Here is a 22,187-nt window from a genome sequence, read left to right on the forward strand (position 1 = left end):
TCCCAGTTGGCCTGTCTGGTTGCCTTGCGCCAGCGACCCAACGATCTCAGGTTCCGTTTCTTTTTTCTCAATCGCTCGCTTACTCGCGAAACAAAAAAAAACCCACTGCAAGTAACGTGCGCGAATGGTCATGTAATTTTCGATTTGCTCTGGCGCATACCGGTTTTCACTGTGGAAAAAAGTAACCCAGAACATCAACCAGGTCTGTACGTAGGCGTAAACAGCCAGCGAGTGACGAGCTGGCCGCAGTACAGGCAAGAAAACAGTACCCACGCCGTACGGCCGCATGGGGTCCAATCCGTAACACCCTTGCGGATACCCGAAAGCAATTCTCGTGCCCTCGCGAAATGATCATCATTTCGTTCATTTATTCGTTTGTTCGTTTTGAATAAATTAATGCACGACCGGAATGGGTACTGTTGGTGCTGCAGGAGGACAACGGATGCGAGTTGCGGCATTCGTTCGATTTTCGTACGTTTGTTTGCATCCCGTGGGTCAAACATTGACGCCCACTTATGTGCTTCGCATGTTCGTGTACGGGAAGTTGCACACGATCAATTCCTTTACGCGGGTCTCTGGACCTTTTTTTCCCCATTCTGACGTTGTGTTTTGTGCCCATCCATTTCGCTTGGTTTGGTGATCGTATTGAAGTTAATTTATTAAAAATTGTGTTGAAAGGCACGATATTCATGGTAATATAATTAAGATTTTTTTTAATTGATAAAACATTTTTTTATAAATTAAATAAAAATCCTTGAATGAATGAATTATTTTCTACAATGCGTATGAGCAAGTAAAAACTCCAGCTCATAAAAATATTTCACACCATAAACAATATTCACAACAATTTTATTGTCACAGGAAAATAATTCTTCTCATAGAACTCATCCCAACAACACTGTCTCTTCCTTTCCTGCAAAACGATTCGTCTCTGCAGCGGAAACGGCCATCAGTCGCGGTACTTTCATCCTAAAATAACATTTACCCACGCACTGCAACACACAGTCCAGATGCGATATGGCGTAGCGATTAGACCGAACAGTCAACGGAAAAGACGAAAAATGTACTGTAAGACGAGATCAACGCAAACACCAAAACGTGCATTTTAAGTCAATATTGTGAGCCATGCAAAGGATTTATGGAGCAAGAGACCGAAGCAAGGGACGAATACCATTTCCAGCTGGAAAAATAATTTCTTTCTAAATATGAAAATGAACGAAATGATATATTACGCATGTGCTGAGGAAGATGCATTTTGAGTTGATGTAATTTTGTTTTTTTTTGGTAAGCTTTCTTAACATTTTTATTATGATATCATATCATTTTGCTTGCTAAAACATTCGTAGCATAGATAAAATAAAATAAAACATTGATCATCCTATCTGGAATTAATATGAACCAAACCATTTCATGTCGATCACACGATGATCGATGTCTGCATTCAATTTCCCGGTTTCGACTCACTTCACCGAAAGTGACGCTAACATTCGGTGGAAAGTTATTACTTTACGCTTCAATTTTCTCAAGGGGAAAATCACTCCCAAAAAAAATGAATGACCACCATTTCAATCACTTTACCAGGTTTTTCCCGATCTCCTCCTCCTTTTCCATATTAACCCCAATTGTTTGGCGGCAAACTACTGAGACCACTTCGTTCGCTTAAAGACAATTTTCTCATGCTACCAGAATACGACAAATAGCTCTAGCAGCGCGAGTCCATGTGCCGCTACTGCTGCATTTCCTTTCACCATGAAACAATTAGTGCTGCTGTATGCTGTTTTGTTAAGCTTCTAGAACACTTACGAAAAACATGTCGCCGGGTGCGACTGGAAACACGCGGGCCAGAAGAACAACGTTCGGATGTTGTGGGTTTTTGCCTTTTTAAAATTGTTTTCCACCCGTTCGTCTGTGCGGGAGACCCTACAGTGGATGGATGACGGGAACAGTTTCACGTTAATCTCGCATTCCCGTCATCCATAAGTGATTTTCCGTTCGATGGTTATGCCTGTTTTGGTTGGCGCTTCTTACGGTTTTGTTGTCCGGGTGTACCCAATGCAAAGGAGAACCTGAAAACTGGTTACCCTTGCCTCGCTTGTCGAGGTTTCTCCTTATATTAAACCGAACGCCCGTGTTTGTGGGATAGGTTTGTGTGTACTGTCGGAACATTATGCAGTCGCTTATGCTCTCGCATACATGAACGGGGCATTGGGACATAGCGTTCATAACAAGAACCATATGTGGTCGCATTTGAATGAAGCCGGGTCCAACGTGTGTTGGCTGCGTATGCTGAGGATGCGGTGAAAGAAGGGAACGTCTTGAAAGCAGAAATGGAAAAGATAGTCGACAATGCAACGCACCGAACGTTGTCCGAACGAAAAGTACAACTACAACCGAAATCTTTCGACACCGTCTTCCCTTTCGCCGGCGTAACCCCCTTCCGGACACCGTATCCTACCCAATGAATGGTTCCCAATGGTTTTAAGCTGACGGATAACGGCAGCCGACAGAAAAGGAAACCCCGGGGAAACCACTCACCAAAAAATTATCTACCAAAAAGTCACGTTTTATTGGTTTTTACAACCGATTTTTGTTTTGCTCCTTAGGTTATTGAGGTTTTTGGTGATAGACATGCGAAGGTACAGAGTGACGGAGAGTACGGAGAACCTGGCACCTCGCAAGAACCAGCAGGAAAGCAAAGAGGAATAAAAGATAAACACCCGGACACTTGAAACCACCGTTCCAAACTATCGTCGGAAGTAGTTGCCCTAGGTCTCCCGGTACAGTTTCCACACGAACCTTCCAAACCGCTGATAGGACTCCGCACTCGGGGCTACTTCAAGAACCATTCTTACCGTCTCGTTGTTGCTTCGTGTACGGAACGAAAATATTATCAAATGTCAATACATCAAACAAGCATTAGCCTCGAGTAGCCGTATTCTTGGCTCTCAGGATACTCTTCGCCGTACGTCTTGCCGAGTACCTCCAGAGTATCTTCATCGCCCTTTGCCCTCTGGCTCAACAAACGGACACCTCTTCTTCGGTGGTCCATACGCTTGAAGCTTCAACCATAGCTGTTGATTGTCACACGCACGGACAAAGCCCATAAACCTAGAACCATGCACCGATACGACTCTCCTTCGGTAGGTTATTCTCAAGAAAAATAGATTAGACCTCCGTCTCAAGGAAAGCGTGCGTTCTTATCGCTCATCCCGATAATGTCCGATATAAACAATTTGTGTACCTCTGGAAAATGTCAAACATTGGTTTTTCGGGACCCTCATAATGACAGTACAGGATGTCAGAATTTCAAATGCCTTTGTCACGCACGGGAAGCTGACTCACGGTGCTGATAAGGTGTCCAAGCCTACTTCCTCAAAGTGCAAATAGTCATCAATGGTTGTAGGTTGTGCAAAAGCATTTTACCAATGGAATTTGAAGCTGTCCCATCTTCTAAACTGCCTCAGAATGCCACTGCCTCTTTACGGTGACCTACATCAGTAGGCAGTTGACTGCTTTTGATAAACCATACCTACGTCTGCCAGGTCCTCATTCCACCAAGGAGTACCATTTGCTTTCCGACTGTCAGCTGCTATTACTTTACAGCAGCACTATCGGACATAAAATGTCTGGAATTTCGGAAGGTACCGACTGGAATGATTTTATTGCCCACTTTGCACCAGAATCTCGTTGCTAATCCAGCACCTTCCACACGCGCAGCAGGAGTTTTGCGGGAACATCTTTATCCGTTCGCACACGCTGTATTGGTGTGTGTGAATCATTCAAATGTTTCACCGGGGATCAATTAAACCTGATCGATTTATGTTACCCGGCAACCCCGGGTGTACCGAATGATCTTTTCAGCCTTGTAGAAGGGCTTGCACAACGTGTGCGAAAGTAAAACACATGCCAGATGGACACGTTAGCGAGGGTAGCATCTTCGCCACTTCCATGTGGGAACGGTTCCCAAACGATGAACCGGGGCGTTTTGCTTTAAGTGCCCACTATTAAGCGTGTTCCAGCAGCACAATGGAAGAGCTTTGTTCAAGTGGTTGTTTACGTCGAAGAATAAATTTGCGATAAATTTTACCCATATTTTTGTAAAAACATTAAAGTTAAAAGAAAATTTATTATATTTGTAAAACACTTATAACAAATTGATGCTTATAAAAAAAATATCAAAGTCTGTCTTATTCTCCAGAAATATTTCAAACAAATCAACGTAATAAGCCCACTGTTCCGAAGACTTCCGCAGCAAGGCCACAAACCATCATGCACAGCCATTTTCCAAACGGCCCCTTTCAGTGAAGGTGAGAAATGACTGACAGAGAAGTATTCCTCCATACATACGCCGTACCGTGTGTACACCCATAAGCCCGTAACTGCAGCTCAAAATGCACCCAGCGCCGAAGCATGTGTGTTGCAGTTGCACTGGTGCTGTTGCAATTGTGAAGCTACCTACCGACCGACGGTTCAGCATGCGGTTCGGTGGGCATTTTGTGATGTACCATCGGGTACAGGTTGGGTTATTGATTTTACACCTCGTAGAATCTCCCGTATGACTCCCTTGGTGGTGACTGAAATATCACTCCTCGGAGTTTGTGTGTTCCTTTTGCCACTGAAGGGTAGGAACCACTTTCCCAGTAAGGATCTGGATCTCAATCGCTGACGGTTGGTTTACGATAGCGCTGGGGATTCAGCCCCAGCTCAGGCGAGGATAAAACGAAGATTTAAAACGTGCGCTCAAAGTTTCGATGGCAACTTCTGCATAAGCCTTGGTGTTTGCTGGCTCTAATGGACATTCCAAAAAAGGGGGTATATCAAATATTCAACTCAAATCGACGGTTAGAACGTGAATGGATGAGGTTTTCCCAAATGTTATTTCCCGCCCCTCTTTAAATTAACTAGCTCGTTTCGTGTGGAGTTTTGGAGATGTCACGAATATTTCACGAAGAACAGACATATTTTCCAACAAAAAAAAGCATAAGCAGCACCAGCAGCAAACCATGTCTTCGTACTTCAGATCCACTTTTCATCACCACTTTGCCCGGTCTGATAGCAAGCTTGTTAATTGTACTACCATGTTCCATCAACACAAACGACCAGATTCCAAGAAATCCTCTCGCCTTTGCCTTATGAAATATTGGGTAGAAAATAGACTAAACAACAAAAAAAAAGAAAAGAAAAGTAGAACACATAGAACAACATCAGAATCGTCGTCGTGTTTCGTGTCGTGCCGTATGGATAGGAAAGACCCACTGCCGGAAGCCAGGCACCAGCACCAGAGGGCCAAGCGGAGTTCTCTTGGTTTGAACAGTAAAAACCACCCAGAAATAACATCTTTAGTGCAGCACACAACATTAAAACACACACTCACTTCGACTTTATCCTTCCATTTTTCCGTCTTGCTCGCAAAACGATTCGATGAGAAAAACTCCGACCGACGTTGATCAACTTCCTCCTTAAGTGGCTTTCCAAACATTTTGTTTCTGTTCTATTTCCCACCACCACCACCCTCTCCAATCCTGTGTCAGGTTCTCCGTTCGGAGTTCGGAATTAGAGATCTGAAAAATTAATTTTCCTCATTTCATATCGGAGCCAAACATGGAGTATGTGTGTTCATTCGTTAAGTTCTTCTTGTCGGTTAGTATTGCCGGAATGAATGCTTCAAAACTTTTTTTTGCTGTTGTTGTTTGAATTAAAAAAAAAAGGGAAAAGGAATTTAGCCATGTTGGGTTCGTCTGGTGATGTTTCCGGTTGGGGAATTGTTGTTGCTAGAAATGATTATTTTAAATGATCTAGTGAGCAAAATATGTTTCCCTTTGTTCTGTCATACATACTGCCAGTGTTTTTGTATTGGATTTTTTCCCGGTCTCTGCTATCGATTGTAATTAGAAGAGAAAAGTTGTGCTAAAGAATGCTATTTGCATGGAAAGTAAATTAAATTAAGCCTTGTTATTAGTAGCTACAAACTTCTTCATTTCTAAAGCCTATTACGAATTTATTAATACCTTTCAAATTCATAATTAATGAATGGAATTTTATAGCATATTTCAGTTGCCAACATTTTGCCAACAGGTGGCTCCACTAGCAATTCAGTGATTTCATTTGACAGCTGTGTATTCTTATGACGGGCTAAATGAGTTTATAAACGTGATGCTTAATTCTTTAAATTATTTTAGATAATTGACCAAAATGATTTTACGTTTTGCTTCTTCAAGCAGGATTACACTTCTACACGGTGTGTTTGTTTAGCTTTGAAGCCTTTGTTTTGGGAGCTTTACACACAGGCAACCATTTGGCAAACATGATGCTTTGTGGTGTTGATAGAATTGAAGGGAAAGTAGAATACCATAAGCGAACGCGAGGAAGATAGGGATAGAGTCAAGTCAAGTGGTCTTCTAACTCGAGTGGATTTGTTCCACCTCCCAAAAACCCGCTGCAAGGTTGGGTCCACAGCTCCATTTGCTGTACGTTTCTCCATCGGTAGAAACCACTATACTTCAGCTTCCAGAAGGCTGCTTAAGCCGTAAGAGCTTAAGCCTCCTGACCGTAGAGCAGCTACCAAACCGTTGATGGACAGTCGGTCACATTTGGGCGACTAGGCAACACGGATGAGAGAATTATATCAAGTGCTGTTCAGTGCTGCTGCGCTACTACAGATATTGCCGTTTTCTAGTGCCATGGTACCGGAATCCGGTCCCCGAAAACGTCTCTCCACTGGGTTTTCTACACCTTCCCACCTGACTGTGTAGGGCATCGGATCTCGTCTCTCGAGAGGTTGGTGTTTCCAATTGAATTAAAGTCGATTGTTCCAGTGCGAGGCTTGCCACGGTTTCAGCAAAAAGCCGCCCCAGTGCCGTTGAAGGTGATGTACGTGCTCGAGCATTAATCGAAGGACACACGATGGTACGATGTTTCTTGCCGTTAGTGAGATGGACAAGCAATCAACCGGACCCGCACGGATAGCTTTCGCTTAGTTCAATGACCTCCAGCAACCGGATGGTTGGAAAGGTTTTCTAGGCCAAATCATAAAGATTTTAAGAATATTGCCTTTTACAAAAAAAATGCGTTCAACCCACAGTGAACCAATTCTTGAACATTGCTGATTAAAATCGTCTTTCAGCTTTTTATATGCCCCTTCGGTAGTCAAATCTGATCATGGGCACGTAAGGGAGAAAATTAGAAAACAACGATCTCTTGTCGCCTCTAATAGGAATTTTCCTCCTACGCCTGGCAATGGCTTTCATCCACAGCATCTTACACAACCATTTTAACCGAATCCTTCCCTTCCAAAGGCGCAAGGCGAAACCGGCTCGTAAAAATATCCTAATAAATGGTGAAAATCACACCATTTGAATTGGAGCAGAGCACACGATACGCCAAAAAGAAAAACCTTTTTTTTGGTTTTGGGTCTTTAGATGCATTACACGTTGATAGGGGGGGAGGGCGGTGGCATAAAAATAAAATAAAAACAGAAAACAAAAACCGAAAAATAATATCATGCAAAAGATAGACTCCAGTAGGTTATACTTTAGCCCTCCGAAAAACCAAAACAACAACTCGAATGCGATACTCGTACGTAAAATCAACAATTTAATTTCCCCCGCCTTTAAAAAAGAAAAAAATCCCCAGCTCCATTGCGTACATCCGTGTGTACATCCAGGAAAAAGCTCTCAATTTTCGGAAAAACACACGCTACGCACAAATACACACATGCAGGTAAAGTTTTCCGGCCGTGCACACACTTTTGCGCGCACACACACACAGTGGTGAAATATATGCACAACAGCGGAAAGTGCTTTTTTTTTAAGGAAAATTTCCCCCATTTCCCAAGGAAATGTAATGCAGGCGGCACCGAAAATGTTCCACCAACCCCTGCGCGATCCCGGGCTCTTCGTTCGAGGCGGGGTTTTTTTCTAGCACCCGAGCGATGTCTTATCCTGCGATTCCACACTTCACTCACCCAAGCTCTCGAAAATCCATTTCGGAGTTTATTTTTACCGGCAATTTGGAAACGCGCGGAAAATTCGTTGCGCCACCCGTTCCCGCCTGCGGGAAGCTGATTGGAAGCTACGCTTTTTGCTGCTTCATGGAAATAAAACCACGCTCGCTACAGAGTGGGGACGGGAAAAAGGGGCGCTACGCGGTTTTATTTCTCCTTTCGTATGATTTTCTCCTCCAAAAAAGCTGCGCCCTCTATAGTTAGACCGGTGATCGTCCGTTTACTTCGCAGTACCGAAACCGGTGCCAGTATTTTATTTCGTTTATACTTTCATTCAACTCCTCTTGAGTGTGTGTGTGTCCTGTGGTACCAAAGGATGTTGTTGGTGGTTTGTTCGGAAAATCAAAAGGATCTCCCACGGTATGTTGTTCACCTTTTTGGGGTGAAAATCCCAGGTTTTCGATGCACGGGAACACGGCAAAAAGGTAAACATTAAAGCCTGCAAAAGCCTGCTTCGCGTCAATTATTGTACGGTTTGTGTGGCAATTCGTGGCACCAACGGAACGATCCTCGAACCGCTGGAAGGCAGTTAACGGATTGGTACTTGAAGAACAAACCAGCGGGAGAAGTTTTATGAAGAGGACTAATTGTGATCCAGCGAAACGTTCGTTATGTGAGAATTTAATGGAGTGAGTTGCAATGGGAATATTTTTGTTTTAAGAATTGTTTTAAAAATATACTGATAATGTATTGTTTTTTTATATGTTACTTATTGAGAAGTACCTTCATACATAAAAATTTTGACAACAATTAAGACATTTGAGGAAACAAGTGTTTCAACTATTTAACGAACTGTTTAAATAAAATACTCAAGCATTCATCCTGTGGAATTAATTTTTATAATTTAATATAATACAGTGAAACTATCCAAGTGCTTTATTCTAGTTTCTGATTACCTCGGAAGCTCGAAAATGACAGTTCCAAACTTAAATTGACATATTAACTGCAAAAATGCAATCGTTCAATAGTGAACGAATATGAGTCGCGATAAGCATCGATAATCGACGTTCCTTTGTACATAATTCTATTAAATATTGCTAAACTCATGTCCCTGCTCCCTGCAGTAGAAACAAAAAATGAAAAGCAAGCAAACGAAAATTCACCATTTTTTTCCCAAATGCGAACACCAAACGGATGCTTCATTAAAAAGCATTTGAAATTAGTAACCTTTACAGGGCGGGTTTTTCCTTTTCCCCATTTTCCAGCAACATTTTTGCTCGTGTTTTCCTGCGTCCGGAACTTAACCTAAAGCACCAAGGTCATTTAAAGGAGGCAAAACAAAAGCTTCCCCAAAAAAAAAAGATTTGCTCCCTGAATGGGGATGTTCTCGTCGGATGTGGATAAGCTTACGGTCGGCGGAAATGCCTTGAGCAAGCTTTTCCTTGCTGGCTTCGTTCTAGTTTGTGGACGATTTTTCAACCTTTTTTTTTGGTCCAATGGTATCTTTCCTTTCCCTTTAGCCATTGAAGATGGACGGAGGAGCATGGTGGTGGAAAATTCGATGAAACGGAAAAACACAGTCATCTTCGATTGGGTTGGTGTTTTGCTTTTTATATTCTTCATCTATTTTTTTTTTCTTCTAGAATAGGAAGCAACAAAAAAAACCTCACCATGAATCGTGGAAAGAAAAATGATCCTAATCTTGGCCGTTCCGATCGGTTCAATCAGCGTTTTATCGTCCCGTTTGGTCGTTTGTTTTGCACGGCATTCACGCACTACCCTTTTTTCGGCATCCGGGTGGGTATCTGGGTGATTCCCACCCTGTGGCAGGACGACGGTTTTCTTAACTTCATTTTATATCACACACACACACACAACGAGAGTCGTCTCTCTATCTCTCACGAGAAAAGCCTGAAAGTTATGACTTTTCCTTTTTTTTACCAAAAAAAAACCCATCCCAAAACTCATGAAATAAGACCGCATCCGTATTAACACCTTCCATTCTCCGATGGCCTCCGGAAAGGTCTCAACAAGAGCTGCTCCACCAGTACACGAATCGATCCGGTCGTGAAAAGAAAATCAATGGCAGAAAACAGTGATATTTCGGTGGTGCGGAAAGGGAACCGAGGAAAAAGGAAAATGCACCCGTCCCAAACAGTGATCGGGTGTCACAGTATTTTTTTCTTCTTCGTTCCTCTCCCATTTTAGCTTCGATCGGGTATGCCGGAAATCGAATTTCACATTCAAATCCAATTCCTTTCACCTTTTTGGCTGTGGATACACCTTGTACGCTTTTCTTACCTTTTTTGCCAATTTTCCCAACCGGTGTAGGACACGCATACACAGCAAATCCGCACTCTCCGTGAAGCAGTCCGGTTCCATTTTCTTATTTCCTAATCAAGGAAATCAACCTTAACACTACGCATTCGGTAATCACACGATTGAGCAGTTTTAGTGAGGTTGTTGGTGTTTTGGGTTTTTGTTGCTGTTTTTTACCTGTTTAAGATTTTTTTTTTGTTTCAGTTCCGATTTTTCCAGGTCAGGTTTGCTTGCGAAAGAATAGCACGAAATCTCTAACATCATTATGTGAATTGCGTCCTTTTACAAGATATTTGAAATCGTGGAGATAATCTTTTGATCGCTTTTACAAACAGCAAACGGAAGATTTTGTTAAAGATATGCTTTTTCAGGATCTGCAGTCATCAGATTTTTGTTTGTAATTGAAAATGAATAATTACGAAGAACAGAAGAACAAAAAGCAAAATCCATTAGCAATGGATCCATTGCATCTGCATCCATGAACAAAATGTCTACCATTAGCAATCTTTTTAACCGTAAGTTGTTCAAGTTTCAAATAACTGCCAATTACCCAAAGATTGCTCAGGATTCCTTAAATAAGTAGAAAGAATCAGTTCTTTTTATCAGTAAGATTTAATAATTTGATTCAATTTCAATTAATAATTCTTACGTCTAAGTTGAAGGGATCTCTGGAACACTTAGGTATCTTTGGATGTTGGAGTTCTTGAAGATATCCCAATGCGAGCACTATTTTTGAGGTAGCATCCTAATGACATGCACGACAGTGAGGCCATCGAATCAATGTATCAGTTTTTGAATTGTCCTCTTCTTTGGAAGGAGTCTATGTCTAAGAGGCACATGAGTATTGGAACTTGATAAAATATTGAATAAATTAGTCTTACCAAACATCCTATATTTTGAATTTATTTGCTTTCATTTGTAGTACACCAAAACCTTTCCTCCCCTCTAACTTCCCGTGTTTATTCCAATCACTGGCACATACACACACATGCCTCCTACCCATACACTTCATTCGTCTCAATTTTCCGAACCATTCCATTACTGTTTTTCATCGAATTTTCCAACACCCAAATAGGAGTGGTTTGGAAGAATTCTCACAGCAAAGCCAAAGCACCGGAAATGAACCATCAACTGCAGACCTGATACGGTTTTGCCTTGTTTTGGCCTTCACAGACAGTGCCGCACTCTGGTGAGATATTTTTGGTATTTTCATTCTCCCAACTCCACATCTCCACAATCGTATCTTTCACCCACATTCTACAGCAGGCTCACCATTATCGTTTCATTTTTCTTTCCCATTTTTTTTTTGTTGGGGGAGAGAGAAGTCTCTGAGCTTTTGACACAATTCCTGTACAAAATAACGCAATACCAATGGTACACTCGTGGTGCGTTTGTTGGCACAGGTGTGTGAGACCGGAAATTGGGCAAAGCTCTTTGCCCGATCGCCACTCATTTTCGTCACACCGAAAAGCAGACACTCAACCCGGGATGCTTAAGGATTTGTCAAGTTCATCCAAATGCTAGTGCCGAGCGGTAAAAGTAGGGAAAATCGATTTCACTCGCTTTATATCTTGAGTAGCGCCGTCAACAAGGCCACGGGCCACACAATCATTTCCGGGCTCAAAGTTACACTGAGAAAAAAAAACCTAAGCTTTGTGCTTGTGCTTTTCAAGAAGGTTTAACTAGCTACTCAACGAGCTACGGGTGGGTTTTAGCCACCAAAGGATGTTGAGTGTATTTAAGGGAAAAGAACTTCTGTTCGAAACTTCCCCGTTAAGAATGCTTGTTAAAATTATTTACCACATAATCTTTGTTCATTTTTATCACAAAAAGAGCCTAGTATTTGTCCAGCGAATGGAGATGAGATGATGAATTACAAAATAAAAGACACACCACAAACGTGCGACATCCAAATCCAATATCGATCGCGATTAATTTCGATGACAAATGGGACTCCGAAGGTAGATGAACAGGAAAACACTAAATAGGAAAGGTTGTGGAATTTGTCGCATCAGTCGCTTCGTATCCTTCGCGCGGCTATGTTTCCTGTCCACCCCGTAATGGCATCTTTTTTTTGCACATTAACTTTCCATCTTTTTTTTTGCAAAAGATGAATGAAATATTTGTCTTTTTTCTTGTTTCTTTTTTCTCCTGTTTTTATTTCCCCTCCATTAATGTTTCTTTGCTTTTGGACATTTTACAGTCAGTGTCAACATTTTTTAATTGTGTTTTAATTTTTCCATCCATCTTGTTTCGTAAGAAGAAGTGAAACAATAAAAAATTTGAAGAGATAGTATTCTACCACATTTACAATTATAAAGCATTATGGTTTCCTGGACGAGAGAGGAGTTTTTAAATTGTGCATTCTTCTCATTAGTGAAATGGTAGAAATGGTAAAGATTTCTTGTGCAATTACTAAACGTTTTGAACGTGATGGTGAAAGATATTTTATTTCTGCATTATAACGCTTTTAAATTAATACAACCAGATCTGGACAACGGCTGCAATAAAAACGGTATTCTTTCTCGGGCTTTTTAGCCCAAAGTGCAATATCTGCTACGGCAATGAAAATCAGTAAAAAAAAACAAACACAATCACATCTCTAGCCCTTAACGATAAGACAAAGCATTTGAAGAAAACGAGTCCAGATGGGAGAGAAACAAACTGAACTATAGAAATAGTTCTTTGTCGGTTCCGTTCGCTTCTGCCCGTGGTCTGTTACAGGCTTAAATCATTTTACATACTGTCACGTGCAATTGCAATCAGTTGCAAAGTAAACGATGTACAAACAAAGGAACATTGCTCGGGATGTTAGTAAACCGGGGAGAAGCCGGTTTACGGGAAGGGCCATTCAATATCGATAATGTGACTCCGATTGGACGAGAAATCCGGGCTTCTCAGGAAGAAATTCAAAATGTTGAGATATTATAAAAGTTTTTTTGTTTTAAAACGGATCACTTTTGGTAAATCAATTTGAATTTAAATTAGTTTAAAAAAATCCAAACTTTTAATAACATATGCATCCATTTTTTAACCTTTGAATGTGACATCTTGCAATACATTTTATTTATATGGGGTTTCCCGCTTTTTCGATTTCTTCTTCTTCCAGGTGAGTTCATTCGGTTGGCTGTTCGAAAGCATCCCTTCCCAGGGACAATATGATGTAACAATCCGTGTTCGAACACTTCCTCACCTAGCCCAACAAAAGGTTGCAAAGGACACCGACGATAGCGAAATAAGCGTCATAAGGGATAAACAGCGCGAACGTGATTAGGAAACGGAATCGCCCAAAACCCATCTTATGGCGTGAGAAAAAAGGGGTGTAAAATGTAGTGGCACTTTGGATGTCTTGGGCAAGAAGCAAAAAAGAAAACTGGTTCGACAACGTACCAAATGGAAATTGTCGCTTTAGTGAATGGCGCGAGAGAATGAAACGTTCGGGATTTCTTAAGAGTTTACATCAAGAAAAGTTTTGACAATTCTTTGCGAAAGATTTTTTTTCTTCTCCTAGTCTCGATTTAATGTTACGTGCCAGCAGGTTGTTTCGTGTTTCGTGTCCTTTGAACTTTCATTTCGTCACCTATTTTGTGTCATTTTTTTGTGTGTGACGATGTGCTTATGTTTTTAACGTACTCACGAATCGTCACTTCATTTTTGTTCTAAAGCAAGAATATAAAAGAGTGAAGCACAATGTCTTCAAAAAGTATCGAGTAAAAAATATACCTCTTCGAAGGTCACTGCACGCAAACTTTACCCTCACGGAGAACACAGCTGGAGATACCGACAGCATGAAAAAGGGGGGACATCCACGAAAAAGACTAAACATTAAGCGCTGTTTCGTAGGAGTTGAGGTTGGAAAATTGGTTTTATTTCACCTGAAGCCAAAGAAAAAACAAAAACCAAATATTACACCTTCCACAGTCGGTGACGATGAAGAAAAGTCATTCACTTTCTTTTGTTTCTTCTGCCCCAGACGAGGTTTGAAATCGAGTTAAAAACGAAACAGAAAGAAAAACACGAAGGTGAACAAAATTAAAACGCCATTTTAATGTGATACTAAAAAAATCGTGTCACACCGTAATGTGCACACCGGTTCATATTTTCTTCGTGGAATTTGCCGGGTGGGGGTGGAAGAAAAGAAGGAAGAATGATAGCAACAGCACCTTGTCTTCTTGCAGCGCTGACGATGGTGCGAACGATCGCGAAAGGTGAAAATGATTGCTGTATCGGAAAACAAATGGCCAAAGCTCGCTATCTATTTCGGGCTGTACATGATATTGATGAGGTGAGAAGGTGAAGAATGAACAAATAATAAAAAGACAAGTTCGTTCGCTTCTCTTCGTGAGCGCTATAATATTCGACCATAGACACGAAATGGTTAAATTTGCGAAGAAAGTGTCAACTTCAATGCAAGCTGACAGGAGTAGCTTCACTTTCGATTTTATATTGAAGGTTAAGAGATATTGCAATAATAGCTGTGAGCTTATATTTCAATGTCTCGTCAAACTTTCAATGACCAGAATGTCCTTATATCGACGATGTAATTTTGAAGTCATTTTTGTTCGTCGATTTGAATTCTTGAACTAAACAGCTTTAAGAAATAGGTGTCTTCTTCTCTGCGCCTTGCAAATTCCTTAGAGAAAAAACTGCATTTCTTGGACTCAGTTTCTTGGAGTTTCAAAAAACTGCTAAATTGCTTGGACTTTGTCAATTCCCTGCAACAACTGCATTTGAATTAGAAATAGTTGTCTTCTTGTATTAAAATTTGTTGGAACTTGATAATTCCTTGGAGAAAAAACTTCATTTCTTTTCTCGAATTAAAGAGCTTCAAGAAATAGTTGTCTTCTTCTCTTAAAATTTGTTGGACCTTGACAATTCCTTGGAGAAAAAACTGCATTTGAATTCTTGAACTAAACAGCATTAAGAAATAGATGTCTTTTTCTCTGTGCTATCAAAATTTCTTGGAGAAAAAAACTGCATTTCAATTCTTGCACTAAAGAGCTTTTAAAAACAAATCGTCCTCTTCTCTATGGTTTAAAGATTAAATGAAGAAAAAAATTAATTCAGCAATAGTTAAAAAGAGCAACAATTCATCCAGATTTGAACACAAAACCGGATATCTTGTCAAGCCTTTCTTTCCCGACTACACGATTTAATCAATCTACTCTCCCTTACTTTAACAAGAACATGTATCTATCAGACTCCTTTCAGGGATGAATCACAATTGCATGTATAAATACAATACATTTTCCACACATCTGCATACGAAACAAAAAACCTGCTATTCCCTTTAATAAACTGAAAATAATCCTATGATATTGTCAGATTTCGCCATGGACGACCGGCATAATTCGATTTTTGGCTTACGACTTCAATGAAATGAAGCGAACGAACGTTCACCTTTATTCATATTCTACCAAACCCATAGGATCATTAGACGTTGATGCTCTAAATCAAGGAACAAAAAAAGAAATATAGAAATACCTGACGAGAAATTCAGCCAAAAATTAAGGGTTACTTCGAGAGGATTCCCTAATCCGTCTTTTTGCTTTGCACCCTTGCCTTGGATGGTCGTGAATCACAAAAAACAAAAAGCAAAACCGCTCATGCGACGCTAAGCTCTCAAATCTTAACTAACGATACAACGCACCCGAAATCAGAAAAAAAGGGAAACCTCGCACGTCTTTCCATCATTTGCGTTCATCCTGTGTGTGCTCACACCACATACGCCCATCTTTAAATCCTTTCGTAACACAAAAGGAGTTGGTAAAAAATACACTGAAATACAGGAACAGACCGGAGTGCTCCCGGATTTTATCTCATCCTTCGGTGTGTCTTTTTGCCACCCCGGAAGATACGAACCAAACTTCTTTTAAAAGTTTTTCTCGCCACCATGTTCACGTACATACAAGAAATTGGTCCAGTTTGAACTTACGCTCTCACCAAGCTGGCAAAAAGGGCGTATAAAAGGGAAGTTCATGACTCCCGAGTGACAAAAAGGTTGGAGAGAAAAAAACCAACAGGCTTGCCGTTTGAAAAGTGCAATCGTCAAGAAAATCAATCCATAAAGTGATCCCATTAGGATCCGTCATCCAATTCCTGCGTTTCCACGAATCAGTCAGCAAAAGCCGACATTCCGGCCGGTGTGGGGAATGGAAAAAGGATTTTCCAAGAGTTTTTTTTTCTCTCTCTCGTTGTTTCGTTCGTTCTGTTTTAGCAAAACCGGGAAGTTGGTGCTGCGTAAGCTGCTTTTCCGCATTCGCATTCGGTACTGGTAACGAGGCACAAGCGTTGCCCTTGGAAATCAAAATCAAATTCTCGGTCATGCTTACAGCCTAGCCGAACGTACTCCGGGCGGACACGTACTCGAAAAGGGACCTACCATTCAGACGTCACATATGCTAAACATAATCGAATTTGCCCTCACGCCATTAATACGCATCGAATGCCGAAATCGAGCGCACACAGTGAAAGATATGCGAACGAAATAAGGCACAAGGGCCGACGAAGGTGGTGAAGATGGCGACGAAGAAAGGCGCAAGAACGTTCTCTTATTAAATGCATGAAAATTCGATCGATGCTTGATGGGTGGAAAATATCTGGCCTTGATTGAACGGTGCCGGATATTAGAGGGAAAAAAGGGAAAGTATTTTGATTAACGTACGCACTTTGGGCATTTTAGAAAGAAGCAAATGCTTTTTCTTACTAACATACAACACATACTTTTTTCCTTAAATTACTATTCTGATTAATAATATTGCATTTTTCATACAAAGTAAGTTAATGTACACTAACACTGATTTATTCTATTTATTTCTTCAACTTAACCCCAATGTTTCATCAAACACTGTTTTACCTTTCGTTTGCTACCCTCTTATTCCCTCAGGATTTTCCGAACGTACCTTCGTCTCGTAGATGCAAAAATGGAAAATCGGCTCAAAAAGTTGCCTATTTTTCCTTTTCTAGTTTGCCTCAAAAAATCTTCTACCATTTCCCATTTTCAAAACCCCAGTTGGATGGTGGAAAAATGAAAATAAAACTTTCCCTGTTTTCCACCGTCGACCCCTAAGGCACGGGGGTGTGGGGGGGGGGGGGGGGGGGGGGGGTGAGAAGCTCAAATGTTGAGCTATGTGAATAACGATGCTCCTCCGTTCATGGATGGATCCAGGATAAAGGGCCCCAAACCATTGCGAACTAGAGCATAAGATTCCTACACGCGTACGCACCATCCAGCGGGGTGAAAGAAAATCGGACCCCTGGAAAAATCGTGGGGGTAAAATACGGCCTTAACCTGGGGCCAATCCTGCGGGATGGATTTATGCAGTTTAACACTTAAGGATTTGCCTACGGGTTTGTGTCCTTTTTTTACATGCCCTTTTTGAAAAAGGGCTCCCCCCTTTTGGTGGGGAAAACAGAACAAGCGAGATAGAACAAGATGAAAAAAGGAAAATCTTTCCACCTTCTTAACGAACAGTCGACAAAGATCCTTATTAAGAATTTGCCCCAATTCGGATGCCCCAATCCTGTCTCGGATGATTCACTCGGCAGTAGAAGATGGAAATGTATTTGCGAGGGGGTACAATTTTCCATCTCACTCCCACGTGGTTGTGTGGAAAATCTCGTGTATGTACCGGAGGCGATTAGGAAGATATTCCCGAAAAATTCAATCGTCGTCTACTCACCGAGCTAAAAATGGGATTCTCTTTTTCGCGACGATTTTCCTCGCTACCGGCCGACAGTCGACCAGATTGTATACCCCTGTGAGTACACGTGAGTATGTGTGAGGTTTTTTTTTCTCTCGATCCATCAGTACATCCTCTGGAAAGTCAAGTGAAAGACGAACAGGCCATTTCGAACGAAAGGAAAACTCATACCGAGCGAAAAAGAGCAAGTACGACGATTGCAACCCATCTCACTCGCACACTATCACCCAGTGAGATGATTGCAGTTTCACTTGAATCGGGTGAGAAAACGGAATATCCCTGAGCTGGGTAAGGATTCTGTAACTCTCGCTTATACTGAGTATCGTGAGTTCCGTAAGACGCAAAATTTGCACTACAGCACTCCCGATAAATGGGTGCCAGGATTTTTGGGTGAGAAAATGTTATTGTCAAGCAGAGGGAAAGAGGGAAAAAAGCGGAACAGAAGGTAGAAAATGTTCCAGCGAAAAACGGGGAAATTCGCTGCAGTAGCGAAATCGTTTCTCTTCGCCCGAAAACCGTTTATCTCTCCGGTTGGGAAAATCGATGAAAATCTTCACTTTTGCTTACTATCTCCTTCTCTTTCTGGTTCTCTTCCGTGCACCGGGACAAGACGATTTTCCACTCATATTTTCGTTTCATGTGGCGAAAATGAGCAGCTCATTTTCTTCCACTTGTCAAAGTGGTGGTAAAATAAAGCAAAAAAAAAAACGAAGCAATGAGAATTATTCCTATTTTTGGAGAACAATTTCAGCGTGCGAGAGAGCACACGGGAAGCAATAAGAAGAAAAAAAACAACCCTTCTCAACACAAACAAGAGCATCCTGCTCAGCATCAGCTGCATAATGGGAGAGCAATCTCTTCAGAATGCAGTTTTTTTTTGTTCTCCCGTCTTGTTTTGTACGCTGCGTGCGAGCGGGAGAGAATAAAACATGCAGCAAGAGCGGCCGAGAGAAACGCGATCTATCGTTTTCGCAGCGGCTACACTGGGATGCGGCACGCACAAACAGGTCAAAACTCGTCGAAACGGAGCGCGTTTCGAGCAAAAAGTGAGCCATTCGAGCAGTTTGCTTTTGACCGTCAGTGCGTGTGGACGTGCGTTTCGCTGTCGTCGCGCCCAGTCCACGCAGAGCGTTTCGCGATCGGAATATCGGTTTTTGCGTTAATACGTTTATAAAGCAAGAGTGTTGTTTAAAGCAATCCCTTGATGGTATTAATCGATAATTGTGCAGAAAGGAAAATCCACTTCTCAAACCGGCAGCTGTTTTTTGCTTTTATTTTGCGTACGAATATACCCGCGCGCGCGGAAAACAGCTTCGTGGTGTACTCGTGGTGTGCTTTATTAATCTTGTTTGTGTCGCGCGTTGTTTTACGGTACGCATGGGAGTCGACATTTCCAGCCGAGATGAAACATGAACAGATGAGCTAAAAATTTGTTCCTTTTAAGAAAAAAAAATCCGAAACCAAACAATCGCAGTAAAGCAGGCGAGCAACGCCTGCTTTTCCCGTAGCAGGAGCAGAAGCAGCAGCATCCAAAAAAACCATCATGATGTGGGAACACACACGAGAACGCAGCTGAGGAAGCAACCCGGCTGTGGTTACATCTGTTAGTGATAAGCATGTATGGTGACTGCAAAAGGAACCTATTGTTATGCTGAGGTGAATGTTCCGACCAGCTTTGTACCCGAGACGACACACGTCCAATTGAAGAGAGACCCAACAGTTTGATAGTATGTGAAGTGAAGTGTTGAACGATAGCGATTAGCCGCAAACGCAGTTTCGCAGTGAAAACAATTCGTTCCTTTTTGGCGTATCTCTGTGTGTGTGTGTGTCTGTGTATGTGTGTACATCAGGTGAAGAGAAAGAAATTAGTGAATCCTCATGCAGATGGCGAAATATTCTGAGTACACAGTAGGCTGAGTGTTTTTATTTTTGGTAATAAAAGTGTCATAAAAGTGTTGTGGATTGTGGGGTGTCCTTTGATTCGATTGAGTGAGAGCATTATAGATATAGCGATATCATCGAGAATTTTCCGCAAAAGTGTACCAACCAACGCAATATTACTGCTTCAGCCTTTCAACGTTCGGGGCATTCATGTTCGAGCGTGTTCAGAAAGTGAGTTTACATTCCATTCCATTACCTATCCCTATAACTTTGAGCGTTTTTGTTTTGCAAAGTGTTCTTTCGTGAATAGTAGGCGCCCCTTCTCCGTGGTTTACATCAAAGCATGCTTCGCTGTTTTTCTTCCATACAGCAAAACAGTTTTCCTTCTTTTTTGGTTGGTGAATGAAAATAAAATGAGAAGAACAAAAATTCCTCAAGAAGCAAGAACTTCAAGACGACAACGGTTCCTTATGGCCTGGAGAGCCTTGGTTGAATACGTGCAGAAATTCGTCCTTTTTCCCCAAAAACGGAGTTGTTCTCCGGTGCGCCAACAGTGTGCCAACCCCAAAAACCAAAACAATAAATCGATAAACACCCAGAGCCCCCCACCGAGCGCCCACATTTTCTCGTTTCGCGAAAACCCCCCTCCCGAAAAACACACACAAACACACGCACGTAGAGGTCGGTGGTGTAGGCTTCTCGGAATATCCTTACCGTGGGAAAATTCTCTGCGAGAGCGCGAATTTTCCCATCCGTTTGGTTGTGTTTTTTTTTTTGCACAGAACAGGAACCAAACAATTTTTGAGGCAAAACTCGACCACGAAAACAAGAAATTTGTCACCAGAAGAAAAGTCTTGTCGATTTTTCATAATCGAAATATTTTTGCGTTGCCAACCCCCCCTGGTAATGCTGTTGCAACATTTTCGTGACAGACTGGACATCTTTTGGCAAAGGATGTACCAGGGAAAATCACGGAAAGCAAAGAAGAAAAAAATACCATACACGAAAAACGTGCGTCGCAGTTTTCGTCCTTTTTTGGCCTCGTTTTTCACTCTCCCAGTGTTGTAGCTCGAATTTTCTCTTTCTCTTGTTTCTCTTTCCCGTGAGGGGGGTTTTTCCTGCTACCACCCCGAAAAACGAAGGAGGAGAAGGAAAAACTCTCCTCACAAATATTTGCTCTCTCCCTGCTGTTTTCTCTTTCTCGCGCACGCTCTCTCTCTCTCGTGGTGGAAAATTTTGCAATTCGCGTACTCTCTCGTGCGCTCGTCAATTTTTCCAGATTTTCGGCAATGAAAATGTAGCACTCTTTTGCCCCGAACACCGAACCCGACAAACGGTGGTTTCCCGATGTGCGAAAGATTCCCCCCGCGTTCCGCTTCTCGTTGCCGCTTCCCCACATTGCATTGCCCTTCACACAAAATTGGACGTTCCCTATTTATTTTTCTTCTCCAATTTTCGTATCCTTTTGCATCACCAAAAAAACAAAAAATACGAAATAAAGGAACGATTTTCGGATGGGTGCCGCCGCCACCACTGCTGCTTGGATTTCAGCTGAGCGTAATTCGAGCCGTTTTTCTTTATGTCTCTTTCATTTCCTTCCAGCCAGGCGATTGTTACGCAGCATTGCGCCGTTTTGTGGAGGTAGCCTAATTTTTTCGGCACCATAGCTATCCTGACTCGTACAGCATCCTGTCTTTTTTTTTTTCTTCACTGTATTTGTGAACAATTTTTCTTGTTTGTGTGCCTCCACCATTCTTACCATAGTTTGGTGTCCCATTACCTTCGTTTTTGGTTCGATCCCGGGGCTTTTTGCACAAATATGTTTGCTTCTTCGATTCCTTGGTGACCTCGTTTTCTTGTACGTAACTGGGTAGAAATGAATTATTGAATCATTTCCCATCTTCTTCCCATTTTACCTCCCACACACTAACACACACAAACATAAAACTCCCACCAAAGTTTTTTGGTACACGAAGACGACCTTCTGGCGACAGTTCGATTGCCAGAATGCTGGCAAAAAAACCCCGATCCAACGGATTCTTCCGCTTGTTCTCAGCTCTGGGTCGCTAAAGTGCGTCGATGTTTGGTGGGGTGATTTTTTTTATTAATTTATCGATTTTCTTTTCCCAAACCCAAACTCTGAACCATTGCGGGATTTCGGGGGTTTTTTGTCAGCTGTGCTCGTCCGTTCTGACGATTCTGATGGAATGTGTTGAAGGCGTGTAGGTCAACATCAAATCGCACCATATCAAACTCCCAATGTAGATAAGCCTTTCTGGTAGGGGCGTTTTTTTTTGTTTGTTGGAAAAACGGGGATGGGTTTTGTTGGAAGGTCGCTTCTG

The 22,187-nt window shown here is 41.8% G+C and overlaps 1 protein-coding gene across 16 annotated transcripts in view; it reads left to right on the forward strand.

Annotated features, from left to right (window-relative positions):
* The window catches only part of LOC125768032 (teneurin-m), a 616,010-nt gene that overhangs the window by 405,243 nt on the left and 188,580 nt on the right, over nucleotides 1-22,187 (forward strand). For 3 of the 16 annotated variants that reach the window (XM_049435149.1, XM_049435142.1, XM_049435148.1), the window contains exon 1: nucleotides 18,744-20,076. The exons of 11 other annotated variants lie outside the window; for them this stretch is intronic. The gene's annotated coding sequence lies outside the window, so the exon portion shown is untranslated. Of the gene's footprint in view, nucleotides 1-18,742; nucleotides 20,077-22,187 lie in introns of those variants that run through there. 2 more of the 16 variants (XM_049435144.1, XM_049435143.1) reach the window with 2 other exon arrangements.

The sequence above is a fragment of the Anopheles funestus genome, chromosome 3RL, assembly GCF_943734845.2.
Source record: "Anopheles funestus chromosome 3RL, idAnoFuneDA-416_04, whole genome shotgun sequence".
NCBI lineage: Eukaryota > Metazoa > Arthropoda > Insecta > Diptera > Culicidae > Anopheles > Anopheles funestus.